This window comes from Ambystoma mexicanum, chromosome 4q (assembly GCF_040938575.1).
Source record: "Ambystoma mexicanum isolate Mex_15411 chromosome 4q, UKY_AmexF1_1, whole genome shotgun sequence".
NCBI classification, from domain to species: Eukaryota; Metazoa; Chordata; class Amphibia; order Caudata; family Ambystomatidae; genus Ambystoma; species Ambystoma mexicanum.
This window is the reverse complement of record NC_090928.1, coordinates 367,952,097-367,974,151: the sequence shown is the minus strand read 5'-3', so window position 1 is coordinate 367,974,151 and position 22,055 is coordinate 367,952,097. Positions and strand designations below refer to the sequence as shown.

General features: G+C 45.8%; 1 protein-coding gene across 3 annotated transcripts in view; it reads right to left on the bottom strand.

Annotated features, from left to right (window-relative positions):
- RMDN2 (regulator of microtubule dynamics 2) overlaps window positions 1–22,055 on the bottom strand; it is a 1,053,472-nt gene that overhangs the window by 938,912 nt on the left and 92,505 nt on the right. The window lies entirely within an intron of this gene.

The following is a 22,055-nucleotide window of genomic DNA, read 5'->3' as shown; positions in this document are numbered from 1 at the left end:
GTTGAGATGAGTCCTTATCGACCGTTTCATATCTAATGGAGCCAAGGTTATTCATAAATCTCTAATTTGGGTCTGCAATAATGGAGGTCTGCTCGGTACATGAGTACTGCCAACGTGAAGCAGTGATTGCCAGCATAAGAACTGGATTAGCCCAAAGAGCAATGCGGCATAGATATATTGCATGTAAATGCCACTCTAGTGTTTAAATTCATACAAGGTGATATAGAATATATGATCCTTACTCACCCGCGCGGTTTGATTCTGCCCAGGTTCGCCAATAGTATATAGCAGATGCAGCAGTGAGCTTTCAGACCGCTGTACCGGACCGTCTGGGAAACGAGTGATGTCTTATGGGAGTGTGATAATTAGGAGATATGCTTGATAAATTCCTTGGAAAGTAGTTAACTTAAACAATCTGCTAAACAACGGGTGTCAGATAGAAATCAGAAGCAAACACCGTCGGGATCATCTGTCAAAACAGAGGGTGAACAATTCTGTTTCACTTCAAGTGATTCCCTAGGACAAGGCTTAAGCCACCCTTTGAAAGTTGGCCAGATAGGTAGTGATAGGCTATGCCAGAAAACAGCTAATCCCTTAGCTAGGGGTTAAACATCAAACATGCAATGACGTTGTGCATAGCATAGTGAAGTCCAATTTAAGTAATACTTTATTTCGGCTTTCACCATTTACAAAGAGAAATATATTTAATACAGATTACAGTAATGAAACCTTTTTAAAAACACAGTTGCTAAAAATATAAAATTGTGTACATTTATAACCATCTACAATGTAAAAATATAATTAAAATGTCCTTAGCGGCGACCATGTACTCACACAAATCGTTAACAAAACATGTATCGTCGCAAGACGAAACAAAATTAATTGCCTCCAAAACAGTTCTAATATTATAACAGACATTTCTTTTATGCCATTGGTGTCTTAGATCGACCAATTTTGTACAAATAAGCAAAAAGTGCTGTAACTCATCTATTATACCGCTGCCACAGGTACAGAGCTTAGATCCAAACTGCCACGACGACACACGGCCCCTGAGTGGTAAAACATTTGAATGGGAGACCATAGAATTTAAAGCAAATGCAAAGAAATGCAGAGCACAATAAAGTGTGCTTTTGGCTTGGGCTCCCATGCAAGCAGCAGTAACCACATATATACATGAGAGGGAAATAATAGGTACTCTCCTTTTAATGCACGCAGCTGCAACCAAGTATAAGCCTCCCCATATACTCTTAGAATAAATGGTGCTCTCCTTTTCATGTAGGTCAGTAAAATATATGTCATCCTTTGCAGCATGCCCCTGCATGCACTTGTAATCACTGAAAGTAAAGACATTGGGCCCCATTACAAGTTTCCCAATCGGATAGTAACGGTGCCGGTAAGCTACCGGACCGGCAAACTATGTGTTCTGCGGGCGGGTGCCCTCCCGCCAGGTCTGACCTGGCGGGCGGACCGGAACCCGCCCGCAGACACGGACGGTAGCACCGGCACCATTCTGAATGGTGCCGTGCTAACGGCCTCCCCATTCCCATTGAGCCCTACAGGGCATGTTTAAAACTACTGCGTCCTCTCACAGTGGTTTCCCCATTGCAAATCATGCGCACATGAAGCTCAATAACACTAAAAGTAACACATATCCCATTCACTACACTAGATACATGTAAAATTGCAACATTGTGTCAACTTTGCCGTTCTCCCCAGTCACCAATATGGCACGCACAACGTGAACCCCTCTTTCTCATTGGGACCTTTCCAGACCACCCCAACATTTGCAAAACATGTAATGTAAAATGTACTAAGATTTCTAGTAGTAATGTAAGGATGTCATCCTGAAATTTGGAATCTAGACCCTAGTCAGTGTTACAATCTACAACAATCCTGCATTGAGTCTAGTACCTAGACCCTATAGATTTAAAATGGGCTCACATTGCCCAACACTTCCCAGTACTGCTTAGTACATTTGATTGGCAATTTACATAAGGAAAACAGGGCTTAAGCTAATGTCTTTAAATGCAGAAATACCTACACGCAAGCAAGCATGACTTTTCCGGGTAAACTCTTGCAATTAGCAGACATTCATTACACAGAATAACATACCATGCTGACACATAGCTTCACAGGCTTTTGGACAGATTCCAGCTAAGTTAAAAGAAGCACTGGTAATTTCTCTGCTAGAAAAATACCTTGTCTGGATACTGCAGTCTTATCTAACTCTCATCCCATCTCGTTATTGCCTTTCTTTATGAAAGTGATGGAAGCAGTGGTCACCCCACAGCTGAGGGTTTTTCCTCCAGGGCCGGAATGTCTTAGACCCTTGCCAAATGGGATTTCGTCCCCTGATGGGCACGGAGTATGTTTTGGTAGCAGTATTGGATGAGCTTACCTTGATCAGGGATGAGGGTGGCATGGCAGGCCTTATTTTATTGGACCCGTTGGCCGTCTTTGACACCCTTGACCATAAGATCCTGCTGTCCAGATTACAGGGGGAAGGTTCTCTGGACCAACCTTGGACAGGTTCTGTGCTTTCCTGGCCTCTCGTGCTCAGATGGTTTCCCTCCCTCCTTATCGGTCCTCCTCAGTTGCAGGGACATGTGGGGTCCCGAAGGGCTCGGCCTTGTCCCAGCTGCTTTTTAATGTGTATATTCAACGCCCAAGTGGTTGCTGCCTGTCTTAATGGTAGTATTCACTACTGCAACGCCATTTATCTATCTCAACCTATATATCTCATTCACCATCTGCAAGTCTTACAAAACGCGGCAGTCAGATTAGTGAAAGGGATCCTTTTCAGAGAGTGTGTCTCTAAGGCTCATCAATCTCTACATTTGCTGCCTGTTACAGCCCGAGTTAAGTTCAAAGCTTCATGTATAATCCATCGAGCTATGAAAGGGAAAGGCTGCCTGGCAATTCAGGAGAAATTGCAGTGCTGTAGCCCTAGCCACCCTAAGGTCCACCGATGCAGCACTCCTATGTGTCCTTAGGTATCGCAAGGAGCGAGTTGGCGGCAGAGCTTTCTCGGTTGCAGGGCCTAGACTATGGAATTTGCTGCCGCTCGTGCTACGGTATACAAAGGATTTTGATCTTTTTAAAAGAAAATTAAAAACCCTCTTTTTTTAATGTGATTTTTACATTTATCTCTCTGGTATCTTTTTACTGCGCCATGATATCTCCGGTGATAGTGCACAATATAAGTATTTGATTGATTGATTGATTGATTGATGCAGCATAATATAGCATTGCAAATCAATACTGAGCAGATATATTTCTGCCTCATATCCTGCATGCACAGCACAAGTCTGCATTAAAAGATGCAGTGCAAGTGGACATCTCAAAGATGTGCCCCTCATAGAAGTAACTCCAAACCCCACATCTTAAGTGCATACATACTTTGGAACAGATGAGAAGAACTACCTAACAGGATCCATAGAGAAATGGAACTAATAAAACCTGTTAACTAGACATTTTGCCATCATGCACAGAGCATAAGGTAGGCAAGACATTGCACAGGATATGTGGCGGGTCAGAAGGACAGAGATTAGGTTCTTCCATTTTAGTGTTTTATTCAATGAAATAAAAAGATGCAACTGCTAAGCCATGGGTTTTCCCTACCTAACACAAACGAACTAGGGTGCTTGTCAGTCGTCGTTGAGTCTTAAAGGAAAAATTGTCCTCTGTCCAAATCTAGTCTACTCTGCCCCTACCACTATTGAAAATAACCACAGTGAGCAGACTTTCATTGCTGTTCTCCATCTCATGTGATTTTTGCTGGGGATTTTGCTGTGAATTGTGCTGTTTGCAACATCTGAATTAGCATTTCACTGCCTCACGTGCCACACAGACCGGAGTCTGTTTTCAGTGGCCTTTACTACAGCGAGAGGAGGAATGAATAAAAACTCACTGCCTCTGCGGAGCCGAGGCAGATTGAGCAGAGTGTTCGGTGTTAGGCAGTGGGCTGGGACCCACGGCGGTAACTCTGCAACTCTTGAATCATCTGAACCATCTGGCTCGGCATATACCGGGGGTGGGTAATTTGTGGAATGTGAGAAGGAAAATAATTCCATCTGCCTGCATTCTTCCTATTTCTCAGTTGCTTGCCATTTTTCAGTACACTTCTACGATTGACTCACTTTGTGTGTCTGCAACTGCATCCTTGGAATTTCTCTTTTAATGAACGCATTCTCTGATTCTAACCAAGTGCCAGCCGTTGGGAATCTAATGGTATCAGATAAACTCTGATAATTGCCCCATTCAGGAATTCGCCTACTTTCTCTTGCTGAAAGAGCTCGAGTGGAGTCGTCGAATTCAACTGTGGGTAAATATAAAATAAAACAGCTTGACAATTATCTCTGAAAGAGATTCCCGTTGCACGAAGAGTGTTGAGATCTCGGATTCATTACGTGGAAGTGGTTTTGGCTGTGATATCAGAAGTATTTTTATTTTTGTATTTATTTTAATTTATATAGCGCTTTAATACAAGGCAAGATCCAAGACGTGATCTCACTAACATTATGAAGACGCAGCAATTGGCGAGAGTGGAATTAAAAGCCACACACATAGTGGTAGAACCTGAAATAGACATTACAGCCTTTTCAAAGATGGTGGAGTGTAATTTAAATGACAACTGTGACAGTCCGTGTGACTCTTCGGAGGGTAATGTTGATCTTCAAGATCCTTCTAACAATGCCAAAGTGTCCTCCATGGTAACAAGTGGAATTCTATTGTCGGAGGGCTGTCAAGGCAACCTGGCTTGTCCTTCTCATAACACTGATGCAGTAATGCTTATGGAGCATCGCCAGATTTCTGCGAGGAGTCTTACTAAGATAGCCCTCAAGGCGACAACATCTATTGAAGCAGAAATGGTGGTGAATTCCCCTCCTAATATGGATAGAGAAGATCGATACACTGGTTCAAATGCTGAGAGTAGAGATTTGTTTTTTACAGAGTTCAATTCAGACGTCACAGGTTTGCCTACACCAAAAAAACTCTCAAACAGCAGCCCCGTTAGCCAAAGATCTTTCGGAGTTGACAGCAAATATTTAAAAACAAAAAAGACAAAGTATAGCCTCTATTCAAGATAGACTTTTAATTCTTGAGGCCATATGTCCTACGAAGATGTCAACAGGACTTCTCCGCCAAGCAATTTGCAGGATCGTCATTATGAGAGGCTGCCTCAGCTGGTGGGAGTGAAAAGTTGTCCCGAAAGTAGAGACTTGGCTCCCTCTGGGCTTCCTTCAGAACAAATTCCATCGAATAGCGAGCATAGCTCAATTCGTCAACACCCCTCTAGCAGTACCTCAGTTGAGTCATCGGAAGTAAACCAGGAAGAATCTGTGTGGGAAACCCAAAACTCAAATCCTCATGATAGACAATAGAATGCTGATCTATTAGAGACACAGAGACTAATTATGGCATCCTTGGATATAACACTCAACCCATTCACCAAAATGTATGAGTCTCTCAATGATATCCTTCATGATCAAGGTGCATCAATACTGCCTAAATTAACTGCGCTAGAAAGCATGTTGTCAAAACTTGAGACCAGATTGAATAAAGAGGCAGAAACTTCTGCTGTCTGGCAGAATCGTTTATGTGATCTGGCCCGAAGAGAAACATCTGATAAATCTATTTTGATGGAATCATTGATTGAGGATTATAAGTGGATGCGAACTGCCTGGAAGGGGGCTCAGAACCTAGACAAAGTCCTTATGAATCAATCAAGATCTCCAATTGAACTGCAGGTTCCAGAGTCGGCAAAGATTTCTCTTGAGGATAACCCGACTCAGGTAGTTAACGTCTTTTCAATCTTTTCAAATTTAGACTCTGAACGAAATAAGGGTTCTAAAGACAAACATCCATAAAAAGTAAAAAAGCCCAAAAATCTAATTCCATTAAAGAAGAACAAATCCAATGGCTCAAGAGCGTTTCTCAGAAACGTACAAACTCCGCCTCTCCTAAACATCAGTCAGTGGCCTAAAAGACCTAGAAAAGAGCTTCCCTCCACCTTCTCCATAGTGAAAGAAACACAAGTTCCTCTCAGAACTACTGAAAGGGAGAGTATAGCTCAAAACAAGTCTCTTGACCAAGTGTCACGCATCCCACTCCCTCTGGGGATCCCATTCCTCATTCCCGTGCCCCGAACACCCCTCGCCCTCTTGCCCGGTTCTGGGACTCACAGGTTCTCTCTTCGCCCCAGTTGCCACGGCGCCGACTGCCACAAAGCTTGGGTCTGCATGCTCTTTGCCCGCGGAGACGTCTACCCCCTTGGCGTCTTCCGTGGCGGTTGCTAGACCGATTTTTTCGGCGTCACATGACCGCCGCCTTCCGCTCACGTGTTTCTGGACTACACTCACGTGATGCGCTCGCGGGTCATGTGACCGGGAGGAAATAGCAGCGCCAGTATTTAAACGGCTCTGTTGCGGTGCTTCGGTGCTTCACAGCTGTTTCTTCGGTTTCCTGTACGGCACTACTTACCTCTTGTTTCACCCTTTTGGATCTTGATCTCAGACTTGTTTTACAGACTGGCAACGGATAACCCTTGGCTTTGGTACTTGTTTTTGGATCATTGTTACAACCACGGACTGCTTCATGGACTCCTACTACGTTCCGCTCTTCTTGTGCGGATTTTGGCATCATGTGGGCCTGGCACTTGCAACCTTGCTGGGATACTTACATACTGAAAGAACAGCCTTGCTGGGTCCCGGAACCTTCCCCATAGGTACAACCGCCAATCCACAGACTCCTTTTGGTAAGATCGTTCCACTTACTTGTTGATTGGTTGTTGTTTCTGTATTGGCATGACACTTAACCGGTGTTTCCTTTACAGTGGTTCGGGGTTCCACGAGTTCCGCAGTTCCGGAAAGAACATCTCCCACCTGGGGCCTCAAAGGCGGCACATAGAGTGATCTTGATTCTCTCTGTGCGGCACTTGTGGACAGAGGACTCTTCGGCTACAGGACAGTCAAGACACAACAGACTGTGAAGCCATCCTGTCGTGTAGCTATGGAGGGAGCTGCGGATGACCCCTTAAGCACTATGGTTCAGGCCATAACCGTGTTACGTGCGGACATGGCCGCAGCAAATACAGCCATTCACCAACGCTTGGATACCATCCAGAGTGCTAGACATCCTCTACCCTCAGATGCTGAATTTGGGGATACCTCACCAGGCCCCCTGCTCGTCCAACCTCCCGTTCCACCCATTCCTAACCCCATCCCCGTAGTACTGCCCTCTCCTTTTCCTTTGGCTGCCCCTGAGAGGTATCATGGGGATCCCGGCAAGTTCAGAACCTTCTTGAATCAATGCAAATTGCATTTTTTGTGTAGACCCATGGCTTTGCCAGACTCCACCTCTAAGGCAGCCTTTACTCTCTCTCAGTTAGCAGGCACTGCTGCTGCCTGGGCCAATCCACTCTTGGAAAACGACAACCCAGGCCTTTACAACTTTGATTTGTTGATCACTGAGATGTCCCGAGTGTTCGATACGCGCCATAAAGTCCAGTCCCGAGACCTGGAACTCCTGGACCTGGGGCAGGGTAGGGGGGTCTTTGATCGAATACATTACTAAGTTCAATCAGCTTGCAGCCGAGACTTCCTGGCCTGAATCCAAAAAAGCCGTTGTGTATTATTGCAACTTAAATAACGCCATGAAGGATGCCCTTGCGTTTGTTCCCTCCTTACCAACCTCTTACCATGACCTAGTCGATTTAACTCTGCAATTGGACGCCAGACGTTCTGAACGTAGGGCTGAGGCCGGTTTTCTGCACACCACTGCCCCATCTCCTTCCACCTCGGCCCCTTCAAACATCAGTTCCGAACCCATGCAAATCGGGGGCATCAGGAGCCCGATCACACCCATAGAAAGGGAACGTAGGAGGGTGGACAATGCTTGTTATTATTGTGGTCTACCTGGCCATTACGTGAAGGAGTATCCTCGTCGCCCCAAGCTAAAACCATCATGTTTTCGGAGTGCTCGACCCTAAACTCAGGGACCTGGTTGAGCGCTCCTTGTCATACCCCGAACCCTGTGTTTGCTTTCGGCCGCATCCGACCCATATATGTGCAGGCCATTCTACAACCCACACCTGATATCTCTCACCCAGTTACGATTATCATAGATTCCGGGGCTACAGGTAATTATATGGATATCACACTGGTCCAAACCCTGAACCTACCTCTTCTAGCAAAAACCCGGCCAGAACCAGTACAGGCTCTGGTTTCCGGACCAATCAAACAACAGACCGCCCCGATGCTCTTGACCATACAGACTATACACAGGGAGACCCTGAGTTTCGATCTCATTTCAATGCCCCAGTTCAGTGTAATATTGGGAATACCTTGGCTACGGGAGCACAACCCCTTAATTGACTGGAAAGAGGGTTTGGTGCATTTCGAATCCGATCTCTGTCAACATTTCTGTCTGCCCGCAGCCACCACTATTGAGTCACCCGCTCAAGCATTGGGGGTCATGGCTCAGTTATCTCTAGAGGATCCCGTTGTCCCCTCCACAGAACACCACATGGTTGGACTGGTCTCCACACTCATTCCGGCCCAATACCAAGACTATCTAGAAGTGTTCGACCATGGTTCATCAGACAGAAGTTTTACCGCCACATCGCCCGTACGACTGCCCGATAGATCTGGTTCCGGACAGCACTATCCCCACTGGTCGTATCTACTCCTTGTCTCCTACTGTAGATCTAGCCCTCAGGGAGTACATTCAAAAGTCCCTCCGTCTGAGCCAGATACGTCCTTCTACATCCCCGGCGGCGAGTCCCATTTTCTTTGTCCCCAAGAAGGAGGGTGACTTACGGCCTTGTGTGGACTACCGCAGACTCAATTCCATCACCAAGAAAGACCGCTACCCCATTCCGCTAATCACGCCCCTCTTGGACCATCTCACACATGCCACTGTCTTTACCAAATTAGACCTCCGCGGTGCCTACAATCTGGTTCGTGGGTGTTCCGGGGACGAATGGAAGACCGCTTTCTGTACTCGCTATGGCTTGTATGAGTACACTGTCATGCAGTTCGGTTTGTGCAACGCTCCGGCCACGTTCCAGAGGTTCATGAACGATATCTTCTCTGACGTCCTGGACGTTTTTGTAGTGGTCTACTTGCATGATATCTTGATATTCTCCCAGACCATGAAGGACCACGTATAGCATGTCAGGGAAGTGTTGTCTCGTCTACGGACACACTCCTTGTTTGCCAAACCCGAGAAGTGCCAGTTCCATGCCGACTCCGTAGAGTTTCTTGGTTTCCACATCTCGTCTGGAGGGCTAGCCATGAACAATTCCAAGGTTCGCGCAGTGCTGGATTGGCCGGTCCCTGATTCATTGAAGGCGCTCCAGTCTTTCCTTGGTTTCGCTAACTTTTACAGGCGTTTCATCTCCGGGTTTTCTTCTTTGGTGGCTCCCCTCACTTCCCTGACTAGCCCTCGCACACCTTTTCTATGGACGGACACACATCAACAGGCCTTCGAGGCTTTAAAGACAGCATTCACTACTGCCCCCATCTTGCAGCACCCAGACCCAGAACTGCCATTCATAGTGGAAGCTGATGCTTCATCCTTTGCACTAGGTGCTGTATTGTCACAGACTTGCCTTACCTCTGGTCGCCTTCACCCTGTGGCCTTCCATTCCCATAAATTCACAGATGCCGAATCCCACTATACCGTGACTGAAAAGGAATTACTGGCGGTCATGGACGCCTTCCGCGTTTGTAGGCATCACCTCTTGGGTGCTAAGCACCGTGTCACGGTTTATTCTGATCACCAGAACTTACAAGACCTGGCGTCTCTGAAGTGTATCAACAGCAGGCAGGTCAGGTGGCATCTCTTCTTTGCGACCTTCGACTTTGTGATCAAACATTGCCCGGGTAATACCCATGGCAAAGCCGATGCCTTATCGCGTTCCCCTGGGGCAGTGGCCTTGCCGACGTTTCCAGACACCCTACTGGACGTTGGCAAGGTTGTTTGTTTGTGTACTCCAACCCTGCCCTTACTTGACGTAATACGGGATTGGGTTACTTCACACCCAGGCCAGTTGTCCGATTGGGATTTGGTGGTTCATGATGGTCTCCCCTTTGTTTCTGATCGTCTATTCATGCCCACGGTAGACACCCGTAACATGGCGTTGGAATGGTCTCACGACGCCCCGGTTCATGGTCATCCTGGTCAGAAACGCACTTTGGCGCTGCTGAGAAGGTGGTGCTGGTGGCCGTCTATGAGAAAGGATGTTGAAACTTACGTCAATGCATGTGCGGTTTGCGCACAGTGTAAGCACCGTAGGGGTCGCCCTGTGGGTCTCTTGCTTCCTTTACCTGTCCCTCCCAAACCGTGGCACACCTTGACCATGGATTTTGTCACTGACTTACCCCGGATCCGGGGCTTCGATACCTTGTGGGTGGTCATCGATTCATTTTCTAAGATGGCTCGTTTTATCCCTTGTAAAGGCATTACCTCTGCGCCTACACTTGCCCGGTTGTTCTTCGAGAATGTCTTTTGTCTTTTCGGGCTTCCCTTGGTTCTCATCTCGGACAGGGGTTCGCAGTTCACCTCGTGTTTCTGGCGGGCCCTGACTAGGTTGCTCGGAATGGACGTCCGTTTCTCCTCGGCATATCACCCTGAGACGGACGGTCAGACCGAGCGACTGAACCAGACGCTGGAGCAGTACTTACGTTGTCTGACCCTACAGCTACAGACTTCCTGGTTGAGCGTACTGCATCTTGCGGAATTCGCGTACAACAACGCTGTGCATTCTTCCACTGGTTTCTCCCTGTTCTACGTGCTTTATGGTCAGCACCCTCGTGTTCTGCCCTTCGCAGATTTGCCTTCTTCTGCCAATCCAGCTGCCCTTGCATGTGTTAGGGACCTTGCCTCCGTTCACGCTCAGGTGTCGACTCATCTTGTCGAGGCCCAGGCGTTCATGAAGGCGCAAGCGGACAGGAAATGGGTGATGGCCCATTGTATACTGTGGGATCCCGCGTTTGGTTATCCACCCGACATCTACACTTGGTGGGTTGCCGCAAGCTTCTACCTCGCTTTGTGGGTCCCTATACGATTACTCGTGTTATCAACCCTGTGTCTTATCGACTTGCTCTCCCGGGTTCCTGGCGGCTTCACCCTGTTTTCCATGTTTCTCTGCTCAAGCCCTGTCCCGCTCCCACGCGGCTTCGCTCTCCTGGGGCCCCGGTGTCTCTATCCACTCCGGATGTTTTTGAGGTCTCTGCCATTCTGGGTTCCCGTATCTCAAGGGGGTGTCTCCAATACCTTGTAGATTGGTCCGGGTATGGTCCCGAGGAGCGGTCCTGGGTCCCGGCTGCTGATGTCCAGGCTCCCCGTTTGGTGGCGCGGTTCCATAGGGACCATCCCTCGTGCCCACGGGGTCGTGGTCCTTTGGGGGGGGGGGCTCTGTCACGCATCCCACTCCCTCTGGGGATCCCATTCCTCATTCCCGTTCCCCGAACATCCCTGGCCCTCTTGCTCGGTTCCGGGACTCACAGGTTCTCTCTTCGTCCCAGTTGCCACGGCGCCGACTGCCACAAAGCTTGGGTCAGCATGCTCTTTGCCCGCGGAGACATCTACCCCCTTGGCGTCTTCCGTGGCGGTTGCTAGACCGACTTCTTCTGCGTCACATGACCGCTGCCTTCTGCTCACGTGTTTCTGGAATACACTCACGTGAAGCGCTCGCGGGTCATGTGACCGGGAGGAAATAGCAGCGTCAGTATTTAAACGGCTCTGTTGCGGTGCTTCGGTGCTTCACAGCTGTTTCTTCGGATTCCTGTACGGCACTACTTACCTCTTGTTTCACCCTTTTTGGATCTTGATCTCGGACTTGTTTTACGGACTGGCAACGGATAACCCTTGGCTTTGGTACTTGTTTTTGGATCATTGTTACAACCACGGTCTGCTTCACGGACTCCTACGTTCCGCCCTTCTTGTGCGGAGTTTGGCATCAGATGGGCCTGGCACTTGCAACCTTGCTGGGATACTTACATACTGAAAGAACAGCCTTGCTGGGTTCCGGAACCTTCCCCATAGGTACAACCGCCAATCCACAGACTCCTTTTGGTAAGACCGTTCCACTTACTTGTTGATTGGTTGTTGTTTCTGTTTTGGCTTGACACTTAACCGGTGTTTCCTTTACAGTGGTTCGGGGTTCCACGAGTACCGCAGTTCCGGAAAGAACATCTCCCACCTGTGGCCTCAAAGGCGGCACAGAGAGTGATCTTGATTCTCTCTGTGCGGCACTTGTGGACAGAGGACTCTTCGGCTACATGACAGTCAAGATACAACACCAAGTCAATGATACATGTTTGAGCGATTTGGTGGAGATTATAGAACAAGAGGAAGATGACCAACAGTGAAACAATCTTTCTAACACTGAATGGGCTGAAATCGAGAAATTGGCAATAACACCAGCCCTTGGTGTGTCCGCAAAACAACCAAGTGAGTCGAAATGGGATAAAAAGTTTCTAACATTGCAACAAAAACATAACCGACTATCCCATCCCAAACTTCCAACTAAAAGTCCAGTAAATAAAGAGCAAGCTAATAAGACTGCCGATGGCTCGAAAGTTGAGGAAATGTCAGTGTTTAAAAATCGACTTAGAGCGAATTGTTGGTGTATCACACACACCCACTCTAAATCGTATGAATATAATGAAGTTGTTCCGTGATGTTCGGGAACTTCGTTTTGTCTCTACCAACAACATTAAGGTGGTGGAGTTTGTTTCTGAACAGAGAATGGATTGGTTCATCTTACACTTCTATTCTAAGAACATTAAAGAAGCCGTCTTGTAACAGAGCGAGAAATTACTCCCTTTGGGATATGATATGAGACACTTTAATGGAAGTGATTGGCCTTCGTATTCAGATCTCCAAATGTTCCTCTGTCAAGAAAGGACAGTCCAAAATAAGCAGAGGAGCAGGAATGGAACTGAAAATCTTAAGAAGAGTGCTTAGAATCCTTTTCTGTCTAAAACTGCTCGAGCGTGTGAAACTCCTCGAGCGTCTGAATTAAAATTCTTGTGTGCACCGCTTCTGGAAAGAAATGATTCTGTAAAGTCAAATTCACAGTGGACAATAGTTTGAATATAACAAGGTCTGCCTTGGAGTCCAAATTAGAGAAATGGAGCTGGTTAGCAGGCACATTAGCACGCGTCAGTTAGCATTCGATGGTGACAGAGGAAATCCCCCACATTCACTGTTGTTCATGGAACACTAGAGGTTTTAGTGCTTTGTTTTCGAATGGTATGTCATCTCTAGGGGTGTATGATGTCATTTGCCTCCAGGAAACTTGGCTTAGGGAAATTCCTTCTTGTGACGGTTACAAGTGTTTTTTTAAATCCATCAACTAAAGGGACGATGGGTGGGCCCGTATCTGGCTTATTAACACTCATAAAAGTTGATGTTGGTTATCATGCAACTTGTCAACAATCCCCCCAACTACTATGTACAAATTTTGATGTTATCGAAAACCAGTAAGGTGCTTTCAGAGAACATCCTAGGTCTATATCTATATTGGAGAGTAAACTCTGTGAGGGAAGCGTATTTTGTGCAATCTGTTATGAATGTAATTGATAATGCAGTATCAGAATGGGAAAATTGTATGAAGTTGATCTGTGGGGACTTAAATATTCATCTTATGAGCAAAAATGGTCTACTGAGACCTGTATCGAAATTGGAGGATAGGGCAAGAGATTGGTTGCTTGAAAGAAGCGCAAGAGACTTACACATGTTGAATACTCAGTCAAATGGGCACATTCCAGGTGCTGCTATGTGGGGTCGTGGGCAACAAAGATTTTGTCTCGATTACTTTTTGGTTTCCGGACCCCATAGAGACCACGTGGATCAATTGAAAGTAGTTTCTCAACATGAGAGTGATCATGATTTAATAGCCCAAAATGAGGCAATTAACCCAATTGAAGTGACCTGGACTAGAAATCGCATTAGGGTATGCAAAAGAGATCTTCACTCTATTCGATTGCTTTATGAAAATTCTATTGACATAGATCACTCTTGTGTCGAATAAGACTAGATATTAAAACATTTCTCTCAGAACATCAAAAATTCCACTGCTACTAAGCATGCATCGAAACATGCTTATGATCCACTGGTTAGAAGGGTGAAGCAGTTACTCCACATTGATCTAAGGAAAATCAAAAGCGCAAAATCTCCCAGCACTCGTGAGCCTTGTCGCTTAAGAAGGGAAAAATAAACAAATGGGCTAATTGCAGCCAAAAGCCAACACTTGCAGCCTAACGCAGAACATATGCTGAGAGTGATCTGCCGCAAAAACACCAGAGATCTTTGGGAGCTGTTAAATAATGGAGGACATTTCAAATCAGATCACATGTTAAAGCTCCTCTCTCCTCCTTCCAGCAGGGCAGTCCAAGCTACCGATGCATGCTCCTCTACGGTCGGTCTCCCGAATCGAGCCTTCCGCTGCCTCACAATCGGTCCGCTGGGGTGCTTCAGGCTCTTCCCACCTTCCGAGCCTCCAATGCTCTTTCTCCACCTCCTTTACTTCGCAGCCACCATCTTAATTACCGGAGCCAGCAGCCATCTCTCCCCTTCATGTTCTGTATCTCTGCGCTGTCACTGGCTCCACTCTCCTCCTTCCAGCAGGGCAGTCCAGGCTAGTTCTACCACGTTCCTGCAAACTTTCAGTTGATTCTTGCAATGGAATCTTGCTATATAGACGGATCTTGGAGGATCAGGCAGGAGCCGTCGTGAAAGGAGACCTACTCCATGGCTGCAGGCCACGCCCCGCTTATGGAACTGTTTGGTCTTTTTACTACAGTTTCTTTTCTTCTGTCATGATCTTTAAATCTTTTAGTCTCCTAATCTCAACTCTCAATTCAGTTTTTGCTCTCTGCCACTGTAGGGTTATATTTATGCATTTTCCGGCTTATGTTATTATGCTTCTTCCGGTTTTGCGCATTCCCAAATGCTGTCTCCACAGAGTTCAACAAAAAAGGCATCGAAACTATCCACTGCGAGTGTCCGAAGTTTCCATCTATAACTGATTTCATCTATGACATTAACTAAAAAGTAATTCAATTTAGTGATTTTTGGCTTATTCCAAATGCCTTGATTAAGAGATGTATTTGAAATTAGCTCTAAGTCGTAAAACGCATGCTGCGAGGAAGCACTAAGATCAAATAAGCAATTGAGCATGCTATGGTCGCTCCAATTGCTTTTCTCGATATTGACTTTGATGCATCTTTCAAATGGAAATCTATTTACAAAGATGTAATCTAAAGTAGAGGAATCCTGGCCTCTTTGCCATTCAGGTTCGCCTATGTGGATCCCCATCCATTGCTCCATTTAACATCACCAAGCCTAGATCATTTAGACCATCCTTCCACAGTTTACCACTAATAATTGTATTTACATGTGTGGCGTAGGGCATGCCACAAGAGACCTGCTCAATCCCTTCTTTATTTATACATGTCAAATTCAAATCACCCAACACTACAATGTGACCCTCGGGATGATTGCATATCCATTTTATACAATAATCGTTTATTTTAAATAAGATCACTTCAGCGACGCCGATACCCAGATGCCAATACGCATAAATTATTAAAAATTGTCCTGTTTCACCAATCATCTGCAGGGCAAATTCCGTAGCCAATGCTCCCTGACCGATTTCATGTTGTCCAATAACGGTAAAACTATACTCGGTTTTAAAAAGCGTGAGCAGACCCCCGTATGGTCGACGCATCTTGCCCTTTTTATCAAGCTGGTAACTGGTGGTATATCCATCCCAAGCTCGACGCTCGAGAGTCCATGTCTCCTGTAGACATATTCTATCTGATTTACGCAAAATTGCACCCAATTCCGGATTCAAGAAGAGATGTGAATGACCCCTCGAGTTCCATGAGAGAAACCCCAATTTCTTATCACCAAAGGTTATGAGTAGAGGCCATCGGTCCTCTCAAGTTATTCAATGATCTTGGCAGCCAGGCCCAATCTTGTTACCACTCATCACTAGTCCCTTCAATACCCATAAATGTTACATTCCTAGAATTTATTTTACCCCCTCCTGATGGAGCCCATGAAGATTTACTTTCATGTTGGGATATCTTATTGTTTCCATGTGGATTATGCCCCATGGAGTCCTCCTGGAAGGGAGACACTGAAAAACCTATGTGTCTTAATGAAGGGGCTTCTCTCATGATGAGATCATACATGACCCTTGATTCGAAGTTGACAAGTGTAAGATTTGTACGACCATACTCTATACACTCAACACATTCAATGTCTTTAGTAGAAATTGTGCTCAGATATAAAACTTCAGAAAATAGCAATAAAATCGTAGACCTGTTAAGGGAGAGTCGCCCATCACCTCTAAAAATACTTTAAACTAAAATTATATACAGACAAGGTGCCCTTTTATATTCTAGCTGGATTTTACCCTCTATTTACCCTTTGTTCAAAGTTATCCGTGTTCTGATCTATTTTACTTCCAATCCGCTCATGCTTGCCACGCTTCTGGATACTGTCCTCTCTAATGAAATTTGGAGCATCACTTCCACTAGCTCCTTTTAGGATGCTAAAAATGGGGCCTAAGCCCCATTTATATTATTCCTCCCCTCTCACTGCATCCTTACTTCCAACCTGACTAAACCTTTCGTAAGTGTGGCCAGTGTTATCAATCTCAGGCATTGGTTTGTCTGGTGGTGAATTTCCACTATTACCTTCATAAACTACTTCCCTTCTTACTTCTGGCAAATGTTTAGCGGGACAATTCCGTTCATAAGCATGAATGGTCCCATTATGACCAAAATATGTTTTATTACTTACCCGGGGCTCAAGGTTCTCACTTAACCCCTTTCTTTCATAACTGATATCTTTACAAGGGATTCTAACTCCCACCTGAGCTCCTTGCACCTGCTCCCCTTGATCGGTTTGTACTTCCGAGTCTGACCCGAGTATACTGGGCCCAAATTTCCCTTTTGATCTTTCCATAGTGTTCTGGTGCCCCATTACCACTAAGGAAGAAACCACCCCACACCCACCCCCCTGCTCGTATTGTGTGCATGTTGACTTAGTTAGAGAGATTTGTGTGCGTATTGGCTTAGTTGGTAGTATATGATTATCAGTGCACCCCAAAACCTTTCGTCCAACCAATAAAAGGAGACCTTTCGCTTAAATCTTGTTCCTACTGTGTCACCACTGATGTTACTTTTACCATCTCCATAATCCCATCAGTTCTTTTCGATGTTTGAGGTGCAGACTCATCCTCTGAAAAATTATCTATGACTACCACTGGCGTTTAATTCACAGCGGGACCCTGTTAGACTTCCTATTGTCCAACTAGGACTCCGGAATTGTAAAGTTTCATAAGAGTTTTCACGACAAGCGCTTAATACAACTTTTATTCAAATTCTTAGACTTCTTTTCTTGTGCCTCAATATTCGTATGTTTCTGCAACACTTTCTTATAAAGTGGTAACCGTATAGGTTCAATTGGCTTATCCACTGGGGCAGCCCGATTCCCCCCCTAAACAGTCAACATTAATAACATCTGAATTAGTATTGAGTGTCGATATCAGTTGTTCCGGGAGGGTTGCCTGCAGACGGGGCTCCTCTTGTTGTATTTTCATTGCCTGAGTCGGAACTGTAGCACTTTGTAATAATAGAATGGCTTGTGTTAGACCAGACGATTCCTTCTGTGTACATCCATTTAAGTCTAGTTTATTAGTCCAGATCTACAATTTACTTTGTATGGCTCAAAGCGCAATGGTGTGCATTCGAACGTCTGATTTTATATACTCATAAAGAGAGGCAAAGGTTGAAATAACTTGGTTCAGGGCTATCAGGGGCGTCTGTTCATCCTTTCCAGGCCCCTCTTTATCATCCACTAATATGCGGTCATCATCCTTTCTCATTCTGGGGTGGAAACATATGAGGAAATTGAGGCCCCACTTTCCTCACCGTCCTCGTCCGTGTAAAGTGAGGGGGACAAATTAGCCCCTGTGCGCATCCCCTGTAGCGGCGATACCACTTACTTCAGCATCTCTGTGTCTGTGATTGAACCCACAGACAGACCGATATTAGGACTTGTGTAGTCGAGTTATTCCGTTAGTCCCGAGTCTCGGGAGGATAGCTTAGGGGCAATGCGCTCCCCTTGGAAGCAAGACAATGCGGAGCAACACAGGTTCGATCCCCGGGTCCGCGCTTAGAATCCTCTGGGTATTAAGCGTGTTATAAATAATAAACAACCAATTACAATAGTCAATCCATTTGGAAAAAAAAGCCTGGTTTGTTTCCACTCCACGTGGAATAGTCACCTTAATCCCACTATCAACTTGTGTGTGTGTGGACGGGGTGTATGTCTCGATCAGGTGAGATTGTACTTCTACCGGCAAGATTGGAACTGGAAGATCCCTTGCCATTTGCAGCATTTGCTCGTGCATTGTATGATCTGATCTTTTTGAGAAGCTCCTCAGCCCGTGCCTTGCAATTACAAAGGTAACCTTTGCTTTAAGTGCCGCTGTTTATGTAGAGAGATGGAGTAAAATGACCTTTTATTCACCCAAAAGAGTGGTTTTCAATAATGCTTTGTAAAGCGTAATTACCACTAAAACAGCATTTGAAATATTAACCTTGCTCCCCCTCTGGAGCAGTGATGAGATGATTGGTATTTAATCAAAAGCAGTCCCTCCCGTCCTGAAAGCGAGACCTTGTTGTGTGAGAGCATGTAATCCTCCATACGTTTGCGCCAGCAAAAAGGAAAAAAGAAAACAGCAAGAGACAGCCAGTTCCTTTTACGTTTGTAACGAATGTGCAGTACTTTAAGTGGGACAGGGCCAGCCCTGGCAGTCTCCAAAAAGTGGGGCAGAGCCAGGGCCTTACTGGGGCCCCCTGGGCCCCCAACACCATGGCGGGACACATTATCCCGCCACAGCCATGACTGGAGATGTGCCCGCGACTTTGAAGTGAGGCAAGCTGTGGCTAAAAAGTGCCAGCCAGCCACAGAGTCACTCAAACTGGTTCCAGGTTGAGCGACGTGGGGCTGTCTGGCACTTCTGCCAGTCACTCTAACTTCCTGTAGTGACCCCTCGAGCCAGGGGTAATGAGAGGAAGTTATTGTCCCTTTGTTTCCCCAAACCCAGTCACTCAGGCGTCTTTGACTTGCGGTGAACCTGGGGGCTCTGTGGTCAAAGACGCCCCTGGCTTGGTGATCTAATCTGCTCTGCTGGGCACAGATCGCCATGCCCCAGGCGTGTTTGTCCGTTGAAAAAGATGGCTTGAATTGTGCACTTTTCAAGCCATCTTTTATAAACATAGAAATATGTAGCATATGTCCTGATGGCTTGAAAAGTACATAATTCAAGCCATCTTTAATAAAGCTTTGCCGACGGACTAAGACGTCTCAGGCTTTTTCCATCGGCAAATTTCTATGAAAAATTGACTGAATTGTGTACTTTTCAAGCCATCTTTTATAAACTTAGAAATATTTAACATATTCTATGTTTATAAAAGATGGCGTAAGAAGTGCACAAACCATAGTAAGGTACACATACAAATATATAAATGCTTACATGCACTTATATATTTGTTTGCGTACCTTACTATGGTTTGTGCACTTTTCAGGCCACGCCCATCATGCAAACCACACCTCCAAATGAGGGTTCCACCCTCAATTTCTTACCCCAATTAAAGCCCTGCGAATGTGTCACTAATCTTCTGTACTCACCAAATGATTTTCCGTCCCGGGGGAGCAAAGGTTAGGTATTTAATCCAAATAAGTGTCGCAACGTAGTCTCCTCAAGAAGCTCCTGGTGCTTCCCTGCAGTGAACTGCTGAAAACTGCTAACACTCTGCTCAGCACCCCCCGCCTGTGGTTGTGAAGAGATCTATATGCAGTATTTCTTGGTCCCTCCTGCCATATATATCCCTTACCCTCCAACCCGTAACAAGGTGCTTTAAAAAAACAAAAAACAATACAATTAAATTAGGATTTGTAATCTGTTATCATCATACCCCTAGTGAGGCCACTGGTGGAGCAGTGTCGGGCAAGACCCACAAAATGCATTCTTTCCGTTAGGGAGAATTCTCAGAAATGTGCTAATTCCCCTTCTACCTTAGAGACCCCCAGCTCTTTTGCTGGACTTTAGGACTTTTTTTTTAATCTCTCATAATTTTAATGCGATTCATTCTTGGTTTCTTTTGACTTTGGAGTCTGACAAACTCCATAGGCATCATATTGACATTGTCACACAGCACCTTCAGTGCAGTAGCACAGGAACGTCTCTTAGATTTCCCAAAGGTGTGAATACCTTCTCTTGGATAAACTACTGTTTCCAAGCACAGTAAAGTGAAATTGACTTTACTTACATTTTGTAGCTTTCTAGACCCAGCACACACTATCTTACTGTAGGGTGCTGGAGGGGTTACTTAGTATCCTTTGTCTAGTTTCTCATGTAACATTTTTTATGTTACCCTTTCTGCAATTAATGGCTGGAGGCAGCGGTTTACTTTTTACTACCATTGTGTGTTTTTACCACGGGCTGCGTTCGCAGCTGCAATAAGGCACCCATGGGTGCACATTTTGTCAAAATGGCCCCAGTCTTCTTTTTTCACCATTTCTTGTTGGAAAGGTGCTTCTTGAGATTTACTCTGCGTGGCAAATCAGGTTTGGTCTTTTTGTTCATTTTGACTTTGGCGGGATACACGAGTGAAGCCCGCCTCTGGCTCCAGTATGTCTGGCAGGGGCAGGAAGTGAGGGAGGTGCCAGAAACTCCCTGTGCTTACTCCCCTTGGTTACAGGAATGCACCCAAAATGTGATTGGCCAGCTGGCTGTCCTGCAAGGACAGCCACCCTGCTGTGTGATTGACAGCTAGGCTGGAATGAATGGCAGACACCTGCATAAAAGGTGAGGCTTTTTGGCTTGGAAGGCAGAGTCAACCACTGGACGAAGCAATCCGAAGTCAAACTTGGATGAGACGCCTGCTGCAACTCCGTGACCCTTGGTTTGGCCGGTGAAGCACTGCTGCTGTGCTGAAGCTCCGAATTTGCCTCGACTATAAAAGTCCTGCAAGGATGACTTCTCCCTTTGAGTTGGTGGTACCAATCAACTCCAAAGTAAGCCCGTCTGGACATCCTCTCAAAGCTGGTTGTATTTCTACTGCTGCTGCTGCAGAAACCGAAGTGCCAGGGAGAGGAACACCAGATTGTGTGTGTTGCTTTTAAGTCAGACCCGAGCGCTAGGAAGATCCTCCGGACTACCCTGATGCTGGACTGACCAAGCCTGAGCCACCTCCACAGAATGGGGACCAGAGAAGCAAGGAAAGTCTGAAGTGGTATGCGAGAACCGCAGTGTTGCTATTTGCTGTCAGACGCGAGGAGCTGAAACACCAAAGGACCGCTGAATTGAAGTTTGCTCATTGATGCCGCTGATCGTCCCATTGCAGAGCAGGAGTCCCCAGACGTCCTCCCTCTTGTCCCCACAACTGAGGCCCAGGAACAACAGGCTCCGCAGAGCTGTACAGGAACAGAAGCAAGCTGGAACCATTTCTTCTAACCAGAGGTACTGTAACGTCTAAGAGAACTTACCTCCTGTTTTGTAGCCTTACTTGCTCTCAGTTGAGACCTGTCTTGGTTATCTTGCAGAGTTGCTAAAGCTTGTGGCCCTTCAAGTGTTCTATTTTAATTTCTAAAAACATTGTGCAAGACGTTTTACCTACCTGCAAAGAAGATCTTCAGTCCCCCTTGACATTGTGCAATTAACATTGGCTGTCCTGGCTCCCTGAGTGACTCTTCTTACCTCTGACTCTGCTTTATCTTTTCCCCAAGAAAAGGTTAATTTACTGAACATTTGAAGGTTACTAAAGTACTTAACTGTTTATGAACTATTTGTTAAATTTTGTTTTATTCCTCTATTCTATCTTTTAAACGAAACTCAGTATTGCTCTATATGTACCAGTGATAAATCAATGTCCACAGTGTCCTAGCTATTTAAGTCACCTGAGAGTGTAGGTAGTGTATGTGTGCCATCCCCAATGGGTATCATCTGTTTAGAGAAACTA